Source organism: Thunnus maccoyii, chromosome 12 (genome assembly GCF_910596095.1).
Source record: "Thunnus maccoyii chromosome 12, fThuMac1.1, whole genome shotgun sequence".
In the NCBI taxonomy this organism is placed as follows: Eukaryota; Metazoa; Chordata; class Actinopteri; order Scombriformes; family Scombridae; genus Thunnus; species Thunnus maccoyii.
In genome coordinates this window covers 1,084,658-1,105,243 of record NC_056544.1, presented here as the reverse complement: position 1 = coordinate 1,105,243, position 20,586 = coordinate 1,084,658, and the positions used below count along the sequence as shown (strand labels likewise).

Genomic DNA, 20,586 nt, shown 5'->3' with positions numbered 1-20,586 from the left:
GTTACTTGTGTTGGACTATAAACTAACTTTGCCCCCCAATGCGTACATGTGCTCCTAAATGACAAATTAGGAGCAAACAATGAAATCATGGAGCACTGTGAAAAATATAAATATATATTCACAGGATGTATTAACTCGGTGATGAGCAGACTTCTCCTCAGTTTATCTTTCACATTAACTCATTACTCTGACTTACTGTCTTTAGCACATCACCATCACTAAATATCTTAGTTATCAATCAATGTGTTGTCTTACTGCCACAGAAAATGAATAAACTGTTGGGTTATTAGCACGATGTCGCCTCCCTGTTGTCTCTTGTCAGACCACCAGTTCCGTGAGAGGCACAAACTGAAGCTAGAGTGTGCTAATATTTAACGTTACGTGGCGGCGTTTCTTTTCAGGGAAACTAATGTACTGCTAATAAACATTGTACATCATCTAGGTTTTGAACCATTACCAGCGGGGCAAAATAAATATACATTACACTCTTACCTGTCCAGCTTTAAACAGGAAACTTCGGCGTCAGTCTGCAAACATTTCTCTCATCAGGGATTTCCATCTGGGTTTATCCTTGTTTTATGCCGTTGCTTGTCCCGATTTCGTTTAGCTTCTTCGTGTTTTCGTTTCTTTGACGAGACATGTCACGCTCTTGTGATTTTCTAAATAAGGATGATCCTCCATTTATCAGATTTTGGTTTCAAAAACTTCTCACAATACAAAACGTTTGGTCCGTTCTTCTTCTTCGTTTTAAAACCGGTGCATTTCCAGTAGTCGCCCACTGAATCTAAAACACGTAAGGCCCTCACTGGAACCAGTGTTAGGTTTGTCTATTCTATGCTACTGTAGAAACATGGCAATGCAACATGGGAGCCACTGTGGAGTGGGACTCGCTCCCATGAAGATATAAAGGGCTTATTTCTAAGGTAACGAAAACACAACAATTATTATTTTCAGCTGATTAGACACTAATTAAGAAATACTTATAAATAATCTATTCAATTTTTACCAAGTCTATTCTTTTAGATGTTACTAAATACTACACACTGGACCTTTAAGTAAGACTACCTTTATACTTAATCTTCTTTTTTGAGCAAGTAAATGTACGAGCAAGTATGTACTCTGTTATATTATCAGCTGCTTATGGTCCCAGGCTATAGTGTTAATTGCAACAGCTGTTCTTTGTCATTTTTCTACACACAACTGAGTAATGCTGCCCTCTAGACCTCCCCAAAATCTGTGAGTGTCTTGTACTCCCCAACCCATGTGTGGATCTGAATGCATTTTTTGAATATGTGAAGGTGGCATGTCCAAGCTAAAATGGAAATGTTTAAACTTGGAAAGAAACTTAACAAATCTGTGATCTGTTTTGACTGTTGAACTAAATCTTTACTGATAATAACAGTAACTGTGATAAAGTTCCATGATGGTAGTTTACATACCTGTAGGCAGTAAACAAGCACACACACTTGCAAAGATGCAGGAGCACTCTGATGGTTATGCAGCACTGACTTAATTCTTTAAAAATGATGCCTTGTGTGGTACAGCACACCTCCCTGCAGTTTTAAACATGGAAGCTACACAATAGATTAGTATATGTAGTTTATAGTCTATGGTTGGTGTGCATACAACACTCCACAGCTCATTACTTTTAATTAGCCACACCTTTGTTTTTTGGTAAGTGTTAGTGCCAGCTGGAGCAATGCCAGCACTGTGTGTGTTAACTGCCTTCATACTAGAAGCCAGAGTATGAGAATTTGACAGACAGTAATAGAGACAGACAGCAGTAGAATTGCACCGCTACTCTGACTAATTATATATGAATCACCAAGGGAAAAAGGCTGAACAGATCTGCTGGGCTAAATGTATGTGAGTGTGTGTGTGTGTGTGTGTGTGTGTGTGTGTGTGTGTGTGTGTGTGTGTGTGTGTGTGACGTCAAAGGGACACAAATGAGCAGTTTGGCTATAAAAAGAGAATGCGGGGAAAGGACCAGATGCAGTAGCATCAGCAGCACCTCTCACCCACGCACAAGCCTTGCTTCCACTGCAGCTCCAACACTCATGCTACTGTAATGGCTAAGGAAGAGTGGAGCACTGGTTTCCACAGCTGACATGGTCGTTAGTACTGTTTGTTGGAGATTTCATATCCAAGCTTTAACAATACAATCGATGCAATCAGTCTGTTCCAGTTTTCACAAAAAAATCATTGTGCATGTGACTTTCTGGCAACTCACATTGTGTATGCAGTAAATCTAAAACATCTACATTATATTTTATTGCAGCCTGTAGTAGCCTTGGCAACCTTTGGCTGTTTTGATGGCAGCAGTTTTAGAAAGAACAGGTAACAGTGCAGCCAGCAGCCGTGCTGTTGTGATGCTGCAGATGATACTCTGCAGATTGAACTCCTGCCAAGGGGAGGGAGGACAGCTTTAATGCAGGTCTTGACACGACTAATACAGCAGATCTGATGCTGCTTTAAGTTGATGTTTGCCATGATCAGAGAAGACTACATTGTTTGAAAGGGAAGTGTAGTTTTTTCTCAGTTGACTTTTTTTATGCTGGGCTTTTGAATTTGTATTCTTATGAAGTTCATTTGTGTTTTAGAGTCATCTTTGTTTAAAAAAAAAACCTGAAAGTACTCAAGATCTCTACTTCCCATTCTTCTGAAAGTGCTTCAGGGCTGTTAACTAAAATAAAATGAACTGCTCTTCAAACAACAATCCCTACAAGATCATCATCTGTAATGAGGGTGGAATATGTCCACTACTAGTACTGTAAATGTGTGTTGTTTGTGAAATGCAAGATCTTCAAAATCCAAAACAAAATCTGTGTTTTCACTTTCCATCAAACTTCTGACATGATTGCAGTATTTTTGAATAAATGTCCATATCACAGTTAATAAATGAGTCACACCACTGTGTGTTGAGACTGACAGAAGACAAAGAGAGGGAGATAGAGAGAGAGAGGGAGAGAGAAGAAAGTGAGAGAGCAGAAAGTGGCTGTGAAACAACTCTGACCCACAAAATGACCTCTTTGTCTACTGCCCACTCAGGTCTGCTGGATCCTGAAATACACAGCACTTCTAGTGATCTATCCTAACAGCTGGGGTCAGAAATTACATACTGATAGACTGTAGAGCATTAACACTGCAACAAAAATAGGCTTTATGATTATTATGTTGTGTGAGGAGACTACCGATAAACTAATGGGGGTGAGGGTTTTTTTCATTTAAAGGAACTTAACATATTTATGTTAGTGTCACAAATTCTCAAACAGTTAGTGTATAAATAATGCCATAAAGGCCATGTGAAACACATACTGATGGGTAGAATTAACTGTGCTATAATGTACATTTTAACAGCACTAATTCCATCAGAACAACAGTCATGATGACTCTATTGCTTTTTTTCCCTCTTGCACTGTACTGTTTTTTGATTATGTCCTTTGAGCTGCTAGTAAAATCTATTCAAGATGTGTTGAGGTTTATCATCTTCAACAGTAACTTCACATTGACTTCAAAACTTCAAAACTGAGAGCAGCAGAGTGGTGAGTACGACATGACTTGACTTGTTGAACTGATGGAATTAGTGCTGTGGAAATGTACTTTATACTGAACTGAACCACGTTCATACACAAGAATCCCTAACCACATACAGACACAAGCATTCAAATACAATATTATCTCGCCCAGCACTGACAGACAGTACAGAAAACAAATACACAACACCAGCAGGTGCTGGGGAGGCCTTTTACTTTTTAGAGCTACTGCTTACCACACATTGGAACAAGTTGAAATACATCATGCATTTGACTTGTCATGATTTTCCAGATATAGAATTTATTTGCAGTGACAACCAAAACAGATTTGGTTTGTATGTAGTTCAAAGATTATTTGTGGATTATGGAAAACCAGAACCAGAAAGCTACATTTAATCCTATAGATTTCAGATCTTTTCTTTGTTCTTCCATTCATCCCTTGGTTTGGGGTTCAGTGGGCTCAGTGGTAGCAAGTCAGACTGTGGTTGTACTGGGCAGCTTCCAAGTGTGAAGGTGTGTAACTGTGTGAATGTGATCAGAGTGTTCCTGCAAATGAGAGGCTGCCTCTCGGTGAAATTTCCCTCAATAAATAAAAGTTAAAAAAAATACATGTTATCAAATCTGAATCCAGTATTGAACCTGCATATCCAACCTGAATCATTTCCAATCACATATTGAACCAATTAGTTTCTATTTGTATTTCTAAGTTACTGTAAGTTTTAAAAAAGACTTTTAGGTAGGAGGAAGAAAGGTAGAAACACTACAGTTTTGAGGAGAAGCCAAATAAATGTTAACCTGAAAATGAGAAATATGACATGAAATGTTGGTTAAATCTGATGCATTGACAGAACAGCTGTAGCTGCACACCTTTTTACTTTTGCACACCTTTTTTTCCTCAAACTATCTGATCCAAATAGAGGCAGTAAGAACTATTAAGATTGTGCTTGAATTATTTTTTATCATACTGTATTGATGAATGATGATGTATGTCTGAACACTGTCATGTTGAACTACAAAAAAGCAGTCCACTCGTGATTGTAGAGGCATGGTAGAGAGTGATTTTCTTTCTCTAACAAACAATCTTTGGCCCATTACAGACACTGGGTTCCTGATAGCACATTAGCTAGACATCATTACCTTTTGGCCATTAGGCAAGTCACTCATGGAATTAGTGTTAATTAGTTACAGCTGACATAATCTGCAGTTTGTGAGGTTTGCCATTTCAATGAATGACAGTCAGTGTTGTCTGAACATGAGAAGCCAGGTATTTTGTATACCTACAACAGATTCCAACAGATCTAAAGTGGAAGTCGCTATCAGAAACCCCTGTTCAGCATTGTTGGTATTGCCTTCCTTCTTTACTTAAAGGACCATTCCAGTGGTTTCAAACAATCAGTCCAACAATAAATCCTTTGTGCTTGAAACTTACATCACTGACAGCCATTTTAAATTAATGCAAGTGGTGCTGTACTTTTAAAATTAGTTTTTCCCATTGGTTTAATTTCAGTTTTAGTATGCTATCAAAATCAACTTGCACAGAATTGAAACTTTCTCAACATAACAAATGCATCATAATGGAACACATGTCCACACTGACTTTTTTTTTAAGTTACTTAATTTTAGAGTTTTAATAGTGTGAAAATGGTGCAGTGATCTGAAAATCTTTCCAGTTGATGCATTCAGGTGCTGAAAAAAGGTTTGACCACAGAGCATCTTCATTCAGCTGCCACATAGCATTGCATTCATAAGCTATGATGTTTGGAAACTCAACAGGGTTAGTAAACATACTAGTTAGTAAACAGAAAGTAGTTCACTCTTCAAAGCAGTGACACTTTCACAAGAAAATGTCAGGCAATGAATATGATGACATGTAGCTCTGACAAGAAGATGAAAACACTTTCTATAGAATGACTGTTCCCTATCAGTTTGAGTCAGAGTATAGTGAGGAGGAAACTGTGCTGAGGCAAGCAGAGCAAGACAGGAAAAGGTCAAGAAGAGGGAAAACTGCTCCTACATCATTGGATTAACCAGAATGCCGGACTCTGGAATGGACAGACAGCACCTGGTGGTGGAGTTGTAACACATGACAAACTATCAATCCACAAAAGAATGTTTTGCTGCCATGAATGGGACATTTTGGAATAGCTGTTAGAGGAGTTCGACAATGTTTTGGTGAGAAATGTGGTTTGCTTCAAATGGCGGAGTCTGTCCAATCAGAACTACTGTTAGGTGGGATGCTGCCATGGAAATTTGTCCCTGGATAAAAGATTGTTTTACAAGCATAATCATTACTGTGCTGTGGATGTTTGTTTTGGTGAGTGAAGCAGTGAAGTTTAAGGAAGGTGTATCACCTGAACATTTTGTTTCGAACATTTAGAATATTCTGAAGATTACAAAAGCTAAAAGATGTCTGCATATGACTGGCACTAATGGAAGGTGTAAGCAGATATTAGTTATCTCTACTAAATGAGGGAATCTCTGTCTATCTATCTGTCTGTATACATGTATGTACTGTATGTATGTTCACCCTTCGTATATCTTGAAAAACACCTACTTTACACTTCACGGGTGCATTGCTGGGAACCCAAGGAAGTGCAGTGTCGATTTGGTGCAATTTGGACATGCGACACATTAATATTAATAAACTTTGAATAAACAAGCAATCAGCAAGCCGCTGATGTGGGGCAGGATTTAAGGACTCTGAGACTCTATGTCATGATCAGAGCTGTCCAACCCTTCCATGAGAGAAGAGGGAGGACATCTCTCTTCCTTTGATAACATGATAGCTTTGTTGTCAGCTTCCTGACTCATTTTAAAAAAGACAAGAGAAAAAGAGAGAGAGAGGGCGAGCGAGCTGAGAGCAGGAGCGAGCAACAGGGAGACAGCGATGGAAAGCTTTCTCTGAGAGAGAGAAAGCCTGTGAATGAAAATACGTTATTTTCTGATTGTTTCATGACAGTTACATTCTAAAGCACAAATAAACAAACATCAAACATTCAACAGGTGTCTGTGGAGACAGACACTCTTAGTTTCTGTTTCCTCCTCTGCATTTCTCCTTTTCATTCATTAATCACATCCAATAAATGCAGCAGTAAATAGTTTTTCCCTCATGTGTGAATGCTGTGTTTCAAGCATGGCAGCTGAGGAGCGTGTGCATGCATGCGCGTGCGCGAGAGAGAGAGAGAGCAAGAGAGAGAGAGACTACTAGACTATTTCCTGCTGCAATGTGAGACATTCAGTGAAATAAGGAATATTTACTTTAACAAGTTCAATTCTGTCATATCACATTTCAAAGAGCTCAATGACCTCTCAAAATTAAAAATACTCCTAGGAGCTTTTAATCAAGAATGGACAGACTCCTATGCTACTTCCACGGGCAGTTCAAAACCAGTATGTCTCAAAAAAGCACAAGTCTTTTGAGCAAATATACCCACTCAAATGATCAGAACTGAAGCCACAGAAAATTAATGATCTAAGAGCCCAATATGATTGATCTACTTTATCTTGGGAAGCACATTTTCAAAAGCTCTCTCTTATGTATTTTATTTTTAAAATTTCGCTATTACAGCACTTAACATCTGTGTGTAATAGAATGTTAGTTCCATTCATGTTGTTGGTATATATACTCATTGTGTTGAAACAGCAATACCGGAGGCCAAGCAGTCAGCCTGTTCCAAACAGGCACGTTTTGAACTGCACTAGTTTGGCTTTAAACTTGCAAAACCACTGGTATGGTTCTTTAAGTCCTATTTCCTTAAAAGTCATGTCATCACTGTTATGTGTACTCTCAATCTAACTACCTTCAAACTCTTCTACTACCTACATGTAGTTTAACAACTCCCCAACACTTAGCTCAACACAGCACTTCGAAGAACAGCACAGCATATCACAGCACAGCATAACAAGAAGAAATCAAGACAAAAACAGTGAGGAAAGGTAAGATAACTGGTAGAAAGGCAGAACAGGAAGCGCTACTAAATTAAAAATGAGGTCTACAAGCAGGAAAGGATGTCGTTCATGTCATTACCTAGCATTCAGAGAGTAAGGCTGCTACTGGCTCTGCACTTACTTCTCTCTTCAACTCAAAAGGACGAAAGAGGAGGAAGAGGAGAAGAAAGAGGGAGGCTCTCCAAACCAAGAGGAAGTAAAGGAGGTGGAAGTGGGTGGCAGGGGGTTGGGTGGATAAGAAGCGTGGGGGTGAGTTGGGTGAGTGGAGGAGAGGCAGGAGGGGAGGAGTGGTGGAGAAGAGGGAGTGGGGAATTTGGGAGTAATAGACTGGTGGTAGGGAGCAACGTTTCCTCTAAGGCTGTGGACACACTACAACTCATTTAATACTTCCTGACTCTGAACACATATGGCACAGTTAATAAATTACCATTAGACTAATATTAGCCAAAGCTAGCTTACAGTAATGTAAGGTAGCCTAGTTAAAGAACAATTCCAGGATGCTTTGAGATTTTGTTCAGTTCTTGCTCTGCCACAATGTAAATTGTTTTCCAGTACGCTTAGTAGCTATTGCTATCTAAATACTACAAGACACTCCAACCAAGGAAGAAGCATTAACTGTGTACAATCTGTTTTAGTGTCTTCCTTTGATTTGTCTCTTGGCCTGATTAATGATTGTGATGAACAGACGCCATGCCTAACCCTGTATATTCAATATTAAAGAACTCTGATTAGGGTCGAGTCAAAAATGATAGCAAGCTGACTAGCCCATAGGCTAATTTAGCAAAACAAATAGAAGCAACTATTACTGATGGTAGCTACAATTGGTAGATTTAGGTAGAGTGCAAATGAAAGAGTCACTGAACTCCAAACCCAAGCCTAACAGAATTTTCATCTAAAAGATTGCCTGCCTTCCCCACAGGTCATTGCTGTTAGTAGGGCTGTACCTGAAGCTTCAAAGCTTCATTTGTTGCCGTGGTATTTGAACATTAAAATCAGTATATTTTTCCTGGCTGTGGCGGTCTGATAGGAAAATGGGTGAAGAGACAGAAGGAGAGACAACGCAGGCAGAAGTAGAGGTCAAGTCTCTCTGCCCTGCTGGCCACCTCGGCGTCGCTTGTCGGCTTGCGCTGAAGATGCTTCTTCTGGTGGGGAAGCAGGCTGCTGTCTCTCTCTCCCAGACAGACAGAGAGTGAGACAGTTGTAAGCAGCAACACACTGGGGAAAACAGGGTAGCAGGCGCGTGGCACGGGGACTCGCCAGAAGAAGCAGCAGCAACTTCAGCTCAAGCTGGACGCAGAACACAAAACACCGGCAGGCGGAGAGGAGGCACCTGCACCGTGAGACTCGCTCTTTCCCGCTGCCTCTGTCATCTCTCCCTCGCACTCCTCACCCCTTGCTCCTATCAGACCACAACCGCCACTGCTCCCCCATAGCAATTGCATTGCAGTATGTCATCTAAATGTCCTCCTCTTATTTATATGGCTTGTTTACTTGCACTAACTCATGTCATCCAACAATATGCTCATTACACAAAACATGTTATCTTCATGCAATTTTAATTTCTAAGATCCAAGGATCCATTGGTGATTTGTAATGCCATGCACAGATATATCAGGAATTGTTTAGGACCCTGCAGATTGTTTAAACATGCTGGTAATATTATCAGGATGGGTCAAATCAGTCTGCAAGTTGATAGTTTTGGTTGAGATTGAATCTGCCCTAAAGCCCTCACACTACCAGCTTGACTGTGTCCCCAGCCTTAGCCAGTGATATCCATTCATGGTTTCCAGTCATGTAAATCTGCAGTTGTCTGTTCAATCAAACACTACAGCAAAGTCAGGACCAGTTAAAAAAAGATCCTAAAAAAGATCCTGAGGCTTTATCAAACTGGGATAAAGATCCACTGGCCCTGGCAGGGTTGTTATGCAAAGTTGTATTTACTGAAATTGCTGATGTAGAAAAAAATGTAAATAGCATTAAATCAGGGAGTACCCCCATACATTTACTATACATAAACATATACTTTTTTAGTTCACTGACTATTGACTATGTCTACTATGATTTGGAAAAGACAATACTGTTTTGGTGCACACAGAGCCATGAGGAGGTGCACTCTGGCAGGAATTCAAGCCTTGGACACTGAGACCAGTCTGCATCCACCCTGCAGACTGGTCCATATGCATAGGCTAAGATACCAATTATTTAGGTTACATTTTTCAGGGTTTTTGTGCAGGTTTTAACTTAGAACCACCTCTTCAAGCTTAATATAAGTAAACTTGTAAGCTTGTTCTGGTTTCTTTTAACACTGCATTCTTGTAGTTTGGGCCTCGTTACATTCAACTAGTCAACTAGTTTGGTTAGTGCCTTCCACTTTGAGCTTTCAACATAACTTAATAGGTGTTATCCCTAGTTTAGGAGGTATTGATTTTTCCAATAGCAAATAATTGTTCCAGTACATTGAATGTTAAGCTCTCTTGAACATTCCCAGAATACATTATACAAGCTAAGAACATCTTTGTTTACTCTGCTCATTGACTGATAGAAGTGCAGTCTTAGTGGAGTTTCTAGTTCAATAGGTAGTGAATTAGATATAACTAATGAATAAGACAAGACAGCAAATGTGCACATCCTAGAACTAGTGGCTGAATTCTCCATATATTTAGAATGACCACTCGACCAGTTCAGTGATGTATTCCACTGATTGGTTTGCCCTTTTCTAACTGAAGCTGTTTTTAGTGACAGGTGATGTAGTGTTTGATAGGTTTTGAGACCTGCAGTCGCACACAAGATTTAACACCACTGGCTTAGAGGAAACATTGGTGAGGAAAGTGAGTCGTGGAGAAAAGGGAGTCAACAGAGGGGAGAAGGGTGAATCGACTGGTTTTGGATGGGAATCGAGGAGGAATTATTTACCTGTAAGAAATGGCAAGAGTGCTCCTGTTGCTGACTGCCCTTAGATTTGACTAGAGCTCTATCTAGGTTTAGGTTACCGGATCCTGCGCTGGCTCGTAGCTGGTTGTGGCTGCTGTTGTTGGTGTAGACCTCTCGGGCCCTGCTCACCGTTAGGCTCGATGACCATGCCCCTTTCTTCACAAGGGGCCCGTCCACAAGACCAAGTGGCAGCAAGGGGCCACTTCCTCCACCGATACCGCCACCGCTGTTATTGCTGCTACCACTAACTGGCACACATGCTGATGACGCTGCATACTTCACATCGTTGTTGCTCCGGGAGACTTTGAGTGCAGAATGGTGGTGTGAGTGACCATGGTGTGCATGGGTGTGTGTGTGCTCATTGAGTGTACCGTAAGGGTCCATTATGAAGTACTGTTGGGACTGTGAGGAGGAGAGACTGGGGAGGGGAGTCTGGGGGAACTTATCAGGGTTGTTGCCGGGGTATCGGCCCATTGTCATGGCAATGGGCGAGGGGGAAATGGAGGGTGAGGGTGAGGGTGGAGGTTGGTGGTGGTGAGGGTGGTAGAGACACAGCTCCCGTTCCAGGTTGTCATCTGAGCTCCAATATCCGGAGCCCGGTGCAGATGCTGAGCCGTGGAGCTGGTGGTGGTGGTGGTGGTGGCTTCGATGCTTGGGCTCCGCTGATCGACAGCGCTCGCGGCTCTTGCTGCGCTTCCGGTGGCGCACTCCCACTGGTGGAGTTTCACCTTCTGGGCTGGCCCTTGAACCACCACCACCACCTCCTCCACCACCAACACCACCATTAACGCTCCCATTATTGGCCCCCTTGGAGGACTGTGTGTGGTGTGGCCCCTCCAATGAATGTGACTTGGTGAAAAGTTTCTGGACTGAGTGGACCAGATGACGAATCCTCCCTGGGCTGTCATTGTTGTTGTTGGCCCCCATACCCCCACTGTGGGCCAGCACTCCTCGTTTGTATTGCAGTGTATGGTAGCCATCTCTGGAAAATGACGGCTGACGCTCAAACGGGTCCGCAAAGTTTGCTGGTACCCGGGTGGGCGTTTTACCTCCATAGCCTCCTCCACCTCCTCCTCCTCCCCCTCCCCCTCCTCCTACATATGGTACCATGGCCATACACTCATCCTTTACCTCAGGATGGTGAGATGAGGAGGTGGAATGGCACCTCCTTGGGAAGGTTCCATATGGGACGATGCTGTTGCTGTCAGAGGGGTACGAGGTACGCTGAGCATTGTAGTAGGACAGCTCAGCTGGATGTGGCATGGCAATAGGCACTGGCATGTCCATCTGACTAATTAAGTATGGCTTGCGGTCACCATGGTGACCCAGTGGATCATATGATGGTTCATAGGAGACCACATGATGGTGGCTCCGACTACCAGAAAGGCCCTTCATGACAGGGGGAAGGATGGGTGGATGGAAAGAGGAATGTTATGGATGAGAGATGCCAGGCAGGCCCGTGGTCACAGAAGGGCTGCAGAAGACTTTCCCTGAGAGGAGAGCTGCACACTCTGGAAGACAGGAAGGGAGAGAAGCAATAAGACAGAGAGTTAATGCGAGGCAACAAGTCCAGCAACAAACAATTTACCACTGGAATGATGTAGACCCAACTATAACCTCTTCCACTCCTGCCCCCAACCATAGACCCGTTTTTGGGGGGCACAGGGGATATTTAGGGGGAGATAGCAGGTCAATAGTATATGCCACATAGAAGTGATATACATCATCTGAAAGCTAGGAATCTCAAGATTAATTATTCTAATTTTGAAAGTTTGAAAGAGTGTATAAGGGCTTAGAACATTATGATGGAAGTGTATGATGGCCATTCCCATGCTCAATTATGTCTCATAAGTTGTTGCAGTAACACTTGGGTTGGTACCATTTGTTACACAGATTTGGTGCAAAATGTAACCATTTTTGACCAGAGAATTAATATAAAATGATCAAAAATCCTTCCAAAATACCACATTAAGACACCAAGACCTTGAGGAACACCATAGACAAATTCATGCTGTGATTTGGTATCAAACACTTTTGACATTTGGAGATTTCTGTAAGAATTTTTCGGCGATCAGATGGCGAGCACTTCTGTTCTGGAAATTGTTCCCTTATTGTCAATATACCTAGGAAAGCCATACACCCTCTCTGAATGCCCTTGATCTCTAGTTTGTGGTTGTAACGTTTCATGAGGCTGTGATTATCCTAGAGGTCACAATAGGTCATTCTACACAGTAAGGTCAAGTTTCAAAAAATGGTCTCACTACAATGAAATGGCTACTACAGGGACTAACATCATCACACATGAATACAATTGGTTTCAGCTTTCCAGTCATACCAAATTTATGCAATTCCAAGACTGTTTGGTGATCCCAGTATGCAGAAATATTCAAATACACCATTTTGAGAATAGGCAAAAATGTACTGCCTGCAAAAAACTGCATGGTTTTTGCCAGAGAACCCATTTTCATTTAGATATTTGAAGGTGAGAGGCCAAGGGACCCCTTCGAAAATGGCCATGCCAGTTTTTCCCTCACCAAAATTTAGCCTAAACAAGTTAACAAGCTAGCATGACATAGTTGGTGTCATGTAGCAGGTGGATGTGACTCCCCTCGTTGAGACCTGCTGAGAGATGTAACAGCGGAGCAGAGGAGAGAGACTGAGATAGCGATGTAACTGAACTGTGCACTGTTTTTTGACATAGTTTCTTTTTCTTCCTGAAAACAAATAATTTAAAATATAATAAAATAAATAAAAATTTTTGTATGAGACAAATATTTGTAAAAAAAAAAAAAACAACAACTAAAAAACCCACTGCTTTGCCGAACAACGTATTTGTATTTAGGCACACCCCTAGTGCCTATCCCAGAATACAACAGAATAAAAAGTCTATTACACATCTGTGACACATATCACATATCACCTCTTTCAGACAGCAGACGTGTATATGACGCAGGTCTGCTCAACGCGTGTTGGATCCACATTGGACCCATTCATGAGACAGCTGACACCCTGCTTCTTGCTGTAAGCAGAGACTGCAGTCTGCTGTGTAGTTCATACGCTTTACTGACAAACATGAGAACACACCAAATTACATTGAATAATGAAAATATAAAAGTTACATTTCAGTTTCACTTCCTTTGTCTGTCCATATGCAGGCTTTCCCTTTCTCTTCATCGCCCACGCATGTGCTTTCTATTTTTCTCTCTCCTCCCACTCTCTCTCTCTCACTTTTTTTCAGCAAGTCTGTTTAATGACATTTAAACATCGGTATCATTGAATTTATTTCCATTCCTGGTAGCAACGCCGGGTCATGAAAGCTGGGCAGCCTCTGATGCAGGCTGACCCATACAGATAGACCAATAACAGGTTTAACGTATGTCACTGGGTCAGTCTGAATGGGGTAATAGACAGAAAAACATATACTGGCAAATCAGATTCCCTAGTTCACCTAACCTGCATCTCTTTGGACTGTGGGAGATATCCACAACTCCCAGAGTGAGCCCACACATGTACAGGGAGAGCAAACTCCACACAGAAAGGTATTCAACCTGGCATTCAAACTGCAGGCAGGCTAAGACTGCCTTTTGGAATGGACACAGCTGCACAACCTGCACAGCTTGAAAATTCTGGTATTTATTTCCAGATAGAAAACAGGAGCACTTTCAAAAGCCTGTTCTGTTTAAGAGCCAGGCTGATTTTTGTTAAATGCTGAGTGATGAATTTCCAAGTGCCATATTCTCTTGAGCTTTTGTGTGTGCGGGCCCACTATCTGAACCTGGAACCAGTTTAATAATACTTTCTTCTTCATTTTCTTATTCTAACTTGCTTGCTTGAGCTGAATTCTGCATAGCACAAAGCAAAAACACTTACTTTATGAGCATTCAGAATCTGCTTGGGTCTCAGATGTAGTAAAAGCCTCATGTGAGGGGTAGTAGTTGAATGTAAAATACTGTAGCTTGAATGACGAGGTGTTTCAACTTTACTAGCAGGTACAGTGCCTGAGAATGTCTGCTAATACCATAAGACAAACTCAGCTTTCTGTGAAAAGAATTAGATAGTGAGCATGATGTATTCATATTTATACTACAATTACAAACAGTTTAATACGCCATGAGCGCTAATGAGATGAAACTGTTGTTTGCCCAAGATGTCCTGATCTGTGTGCCAACTTTAGTCCTGCCCACAGAGGCTCTGATTGGCTCAGTCTTTAACCAGGAACAAGCTGTTTCCTGGGGCAAGTCTAATGACTTTATGAACTTAAGTCTCACTGACAGTGGTCCTAATTGGTTAACCCTGTTAACCCTGTTAACCTTTTAAGTCTTATCTTCCGTCTCAAGATTTAAGCCTTTGATTGGCTTGATTGTTAACAAAGAACAAGTCATTGCTTGGGGGAGGCTTAATGGTTCTGTCAGGGTTCCCTATCTTTTCAAGAAATAATTTTCCAGGACATTTCTAGGATATTTTCAATCACATAAGGCTGTTATGTCTAATTGACACTATGGACTAATAAGTTCCTCTGCATGGAAGTCTCTTTTAAAACATATGTGTTAATATACCTCATCTGTGAAACCAGTCCTTAGATGCTTAAGACATTATGACCAATTGATTATTGATGGCTATGGATACACACACACACACACACACACACACACACACACACACACCTGCAGATGTTTGGTCGTTCACTTTATGAATATTAGCACACTATAATAAGGCTCTTCTATACCTGGTATTAACATGTGATCTGTATCTGGATAAATTATGTAGATAATGACATCCAATCCATGGATCTTTGCATTTGCATCTGGTATTAAAATTCTCAATTTCTCATCCAATTTTGTCAACAAACATGGCATGTCCCAAGTCAAAGAAACTGCTGCCAACAGACATCATTCATTTTTGAATCACTTTTTGCGAGGTAAGGCCCAAGGTGTGTGCCATGGCACCCCAGGGTTAAGGTTAAAACAACCGTATTAAAAACAATTTTTAATATGCAGATAGTTGCAGCTGACATCACAACTCATGGTTGCTGGTTAACACAACACGCTTTCCAGCTCTGGAATTTTGAGCTCAGCAGTCAGAAAAAAAGTGAGCATCAGAGCAGTGACGGAAAGATTTGAGACGGTAAACACAGGGCAAACAAATGCTGAAAAATCTCAACACAGAGACGAGTGAATCTGAGCTGACCGACAAAACTGCTCAGCTAACAGCTTAACTGACACATTTTGGCTGCTTGTGGAAGACGGAAATCAATAATTGTCATTTTTCCAAATTCATATCTGTGTTATGTGGCTCTCTCATCGCTGGTAAACATTCAAGATTCAAGATTAATTTTATTGTCATTTTCTTGTGTATTTGCTTACAAAAAAGCCAACATGCTGTACTTTCCAGCCCACAGCAGTGCAACAACAACAGAAAGGATATATATACTGTATATCTAAAAATCCCCTTTAAAAAAATGAAAAAAAACATATAAATCCCAAGAGAAAAAACAAAACAAAAAAAAGAATGAGCAGTTAGCAGTACATTAAAGTGCATTTAGAGAGAAAAGTACATGTCTCAGTTTGATGTAGACAGCTCTTGCATGTCAATGAGTGACCAGCACTGATGGGGGAGTTATATAATCCATTTTGCTGTCCAGAGAACATTAGGCAACATGATTGTTGGAACTGCCGGTTTTTATGGGTTAACAGAAAGCCTAGCTTGTTGTTATGAGTGGATTGGATCCCCCATATTCTCTGTGTTCTCCTCTGTTTTTCCTCTCCCTTTTGTGTTTGGTTTTTTCCCCAGTTTGTCTCTCTCTGTGTTTGTGTGTATGCTGGGCATGGCATCCTGGTTTCCCTCTCCCACTTTCAACCAGTGCACCTGCAGCTGATCATCTAATCAACTTAACAAGCCACTGCAGCATAAAACCTGGGCTCATCCGTCAAGACTCATTCAGTCAGATCATTCAGTCTACTACACGGTATCAACGTCAGGCCAAGTTGTAGTTTATTGAGCTTCGTACTAGTTTTCATTTTCTTATTCTGAGTCTCTCTGTGCACCAGGTTACCAATCCAGTCTGCCACCATTGCCTCCCACAAACAGCTTCATCCTTGTCATCTACCTCTGGTTTTGGATCCTCCACTTATCGCCTGCCCAGCTTTGCTGAGAACCTCATTCTCCAACCTGCAGACTACACAGAACCCTTCATCTGCCCTGCTCCTCCTGCAATAAATCCTTTTCTAAACCACTCCTGTCTGAGTCTGTGTCCTGCATTTCAGGTCCTAGACTGAGTAACTATAACACTTGTACTTCTCCACGCTTGCCCCGCTTCCATGTCCTGTTGCACCGCTTTCAATGTTTCCTCTCTGGCGCAGCTCCAGGCAAGGCCATAGTCTCCACTGGGTCCACTGGGTGTAACAGACAAGCGTGCTCAGCTGATTTAGCTCTCCCAGCCAATATTTCTCGTAGCAAAAGTGCTTGTTACAAATGTCCAAAAGAAATTGACAAGCATAGACATATTTCCCTTGCACTCCACACGATGATATAGATGTAGCCATAGACATGGACAAAGACACTGCAAAGTCAGAACTAGGAGAGGCCACTGCAAACGTCAGTCACGCCACCATCACACCAGTTCATGGAGAGAGAGAGAGAGAGAGAGAATATCACCAACAAGGACCCCTTAATTTCTCTTCTTGTCTTCACAAAACAACTCTTCTGTTATCTTCATGATGGGTCATTAACCTATCGGATTTAGCTACACTGAGCACAGCTGTTTAACTCAGGAATCAGCTGGTAGACACAACGGATAACGACTCTTAAGCACTCTTCTACGTGTGAGGTAAGTATTAATATTATTGGAAAATACTAGCAATGCAACTTGTTTGTTGTACATTTTGTTCAAACGTATGGTGACCTTTTGTAAGTGTAAAGGTAGTTAGCTCTTATAAATAATTGTTAGCGCTCGCTAGCTAGTATCCTGCACCTTATGTGTGAAGTTGAAGTGACCTGAATCTGTTTCTCTAGTTTTCTCGAATTAATATAACGTTATTCATTTTACATGGAGTAGAAATAACCTGAATTGAATTGTTTGGCCAATTTACCACACGCTAGCAGTCTAATAAACCATCGCTGCTCATGGCTGCTATTAGTCTCATAAACCAAGCTGATGCGCAATGTTAATGCATAAAAAATATTGGCATTTAATCACTGGTTAATTTTTCCTGACAGTTGTGGATTTTATTGATTTGACCTTTAAGTAAATAGCTGGATAGAGCCAACAGCTAAAAAGAATCTAAAATAACAAACTACAGCCATTTGTGGTATATGTTAGCCAGGTAAGTTTAAACAGTGAAATTTTGTTGAGCATAAGTAATTGGCTGATTTTATTACAGACTGATCACTCCTACAGAACATAATGCAAAGGAACGAAGTAATCACATGTACATAAACATTTTATATGGTCTTATTGACTCTTGCAGGAGTTCTCAGACACACCACTGCCTGAATAGAGAGATCAAGCCCTGGAAACTGGCCCTAGTAGCCCTTGACATCTTCAAATTACTCATTGTCACAGTTTGCACATTGGCACAGGTTTGTACATGGCAGCTCATGCAGTCTGCATGTGCATCTACCCTTAACACAATTAGTTCTTTTACATGAGCAATACACAAGCTCCATTATTAACTCTGGAGCTGGCGGAGGTGTCATCCAGTCCACTGATGGGCAGGTTGGGACCTTGCATGGTAGCCCCTGTACGTTATGTGTCAGAAATAAGGGGTAGTAATGCTTGCATGTTTTTCTTAAATAGGTCCCATAGATCACTTATTCCGTCCCAGCACCTCTGGGGAAAAGTAGCGGGTGTGTAAATTTTGTGATTTTACTTTTGTGTGTCAATTAAATAGATAATCTGAGATGAAATGGAGCCAACAGTTCAGGTCTCTTCCATGGCTGTTTTTAATGGTTATAGTTTTAATATTACCAAGCACTTCATCAGACATTGGAGTTAAGAAGTAAATGTGAATGAGTGAGGGGCTTAATTATGTTGTGCTTCTCTTCATCTCATGTATCCACTGCAGCTAGGTGTGCACATGCCTCTCTCTTGTGACAGAATCAGGTGGGTGAGAATGTAGTGATGTGATTTATTGAATAGATGACCTTCTCAATCCTTCAAGTTGAGCTCTTTAACCTCTTAAGCCTGAGAGCCCCTGCCAGTGGGGGCAGGGCTGCCCACACTTCACACGTCACAGGGCATTTAAACACGCAAGAATGGAATAGCAAGCTTGTGCCGTAACAGAGTTATACACAATAAACTTTGGTTCTCAAAAAAGGTAATGAGTGAAATATCATTCTGACCTCCTCCTAATTCCCATTCTTTGTTTCCTCTACAGATTCACAGATCAATATTCACAGTTGAAGTTCAAGATCCACATTCACACTAATATTCTTTGCATGATACCAACCGTCTTCTGCAATATCTTTTTGAATTAAAAGTGCCTTTTCACTTCTCTTCTGGGCTTGTTTTATCTTTGTAATGTTGGTAAAATGGCTGTAGCAGTCCCGGTGATACCCAGTGTTAGCTGGTATAGCAGGAGGTTCCTGGGTTTCCAGACTGAATCTTTGCACTGCTTCTTCAGTGACAACATTCTCTCTGGTATCAAGGTCTCTCCATAGAAACACTGAATTAATACATTTTTTTTCCATCCTGTGTCTGTAAAGGGGATTATAGGACCATTTTTCTCCACTACATGCATACAGCACTCAATCTCTGTGATTTGTGCTGGCAAACCTAGATGGGTACAAGAGTAGTCTAGTGTGTGGCTCATTTTTTATGACGTTATGCTCATCATTTTGACAGATGATTGACAGGTGAAGTTCCTAGACAATACAATGGACCTCGGATTTGTGAAATCAGATATATTTATTATGTGAAAAGCTCACAAAGAAACTTTTGAGGACATTGGTAATGTTATGACAGAAGATATAAGTTCTCACATAAAAAGTAAGGATGAGGACTACATCTAAATTACAGACATTTTTTGTGTGTTATCAAGCTGAATAACGAAGTAGGGAGATTGTTAATTTTATCCTCTAGCTGTTTTTGGGGAAGCCTGAAGTTTGAGGGAATATGAGAGTTTAAATCCCCAGATTTAAGATGTCATGGACGACAAACATAAGGACAAACGTTGAAAACACAATGATTGTAGTCTGATTGCAATGCAAATCTATTTTATTTTAGCGTCATTGACAGTAAAATGTTAGTGCCATCTTTAAGTTCACTCATTGATTTAGTAAAAACTGGGATTGAGGTTTTTAACTCTGGGATCTAGTACCCACACTGTTGAAAATAAAAAAAAAAAACTTAAAAACTGGCACTTTGCCAAGCACATCATTGGATGATAAGTACAAATACATCATGCATGTCGGACCCGAAACATAGGTGCCCGCTCTCATTGCCATAAAAAGTAACTTAGACAAAGTTACTAATGAACAAAAAATGTGCAAGAGGTACAAGCGGCAACAATTTTTATTTCATTTGTTGAAAACTGTAGAAGTTGTTCATAAAAAAATGGATCCTCCCTCGATAGGGACTGTCTAAATACACGAAATCTCCCATTGGCCCGCCGCTTATTTGGAATGTTGGTAACAGTGGCAGGTAGCAGTTACCAGTTGACAGCTAGCTAGTGGTTTTGATTTTAAAAATATATCTAAAATTGATATTACTTTCTGTTCTTGCTGATTAATGCTGTTACCTCTTCTTTAGAGTCTTTTCTGAAGATTATTTGAAGGTTATTTTGCAAAATGTCCCACTTTTTAGGTCCAAGTTTGAGATGTATTCAGTTGCCCATCTCAGGTGCAGCCAGAACACAGCTACATGAAAACAAGACGAGATATCCTGTCAGAGGACTCAGACCAGGTTGCTCTCTCTCTCCATCAACAGCAGCTCACATGTCCCATTAAAATGCTTTTTGAGGGTTTTGTTTGTTTGTTTTGTTCTGTCTGAGATCCAATAACAGTGTGCTCTGAGTGCCTTTACATTTTGCATTTACATGTTTTCCTTACCTAGATAACGTGTCCAGGTACAGATTGCATGTTAATGCCAGGTGTAAATGGTGTATAAATGTTTGGACATATACCTGCAGTTGTCTGTGAGTGAGTGAGTGAGTGATGAAGCTACACCATTGGTCAG

At 41.0% G+C, this 20,586-nt stretch overlaps 2 long non-coding RNA genes across 5 annotated transcripts in view; one reads left to right on the top strand and one right to left on the bottom strand.

Annotated features, from left to right (window-relative positions):
* LOC121909468 overlaps positions 1–580 on the bottom strand; it is a 567,936-nt gene extending 567,356 nt beyond the window's left edge. The window contains exon 1 of the long non-coding RNA XR_006099452.1: positions 493–580. This is a non-coding gene — a long non-coding RNA (uncharacterized LOC121909468). The remainder of the gene's footprint in view (positions 1–492) is intronic.
* Positions 29–18,905, top strand: LOC121909457. Of its 4 annotated transcripts, XR_006099440.1 has the most exons (7): positions 29–923; positions 16,203–16,377; positions 16,460–17,238; positions 17,879–17,990; positions 18,208–18,257; positions 18,476–18,513; positions 18,788–18,905. It is a non-coding gene; the product is annotated as an uncharacterized LOC121909457 (long non-coding RNA). The 4 variants fall into 4 exon arrangements; XR_006099437.1 differs by having other exon boundaries at positions 16,203–17,238; XR_006099438.1 differs by lacking the exon at positions 18,476–18,513 and having other exon boundaries at positions 16,203–17,238.
* Positions 18,906–20,586: the final 1,681 nt, after the last annotated feature.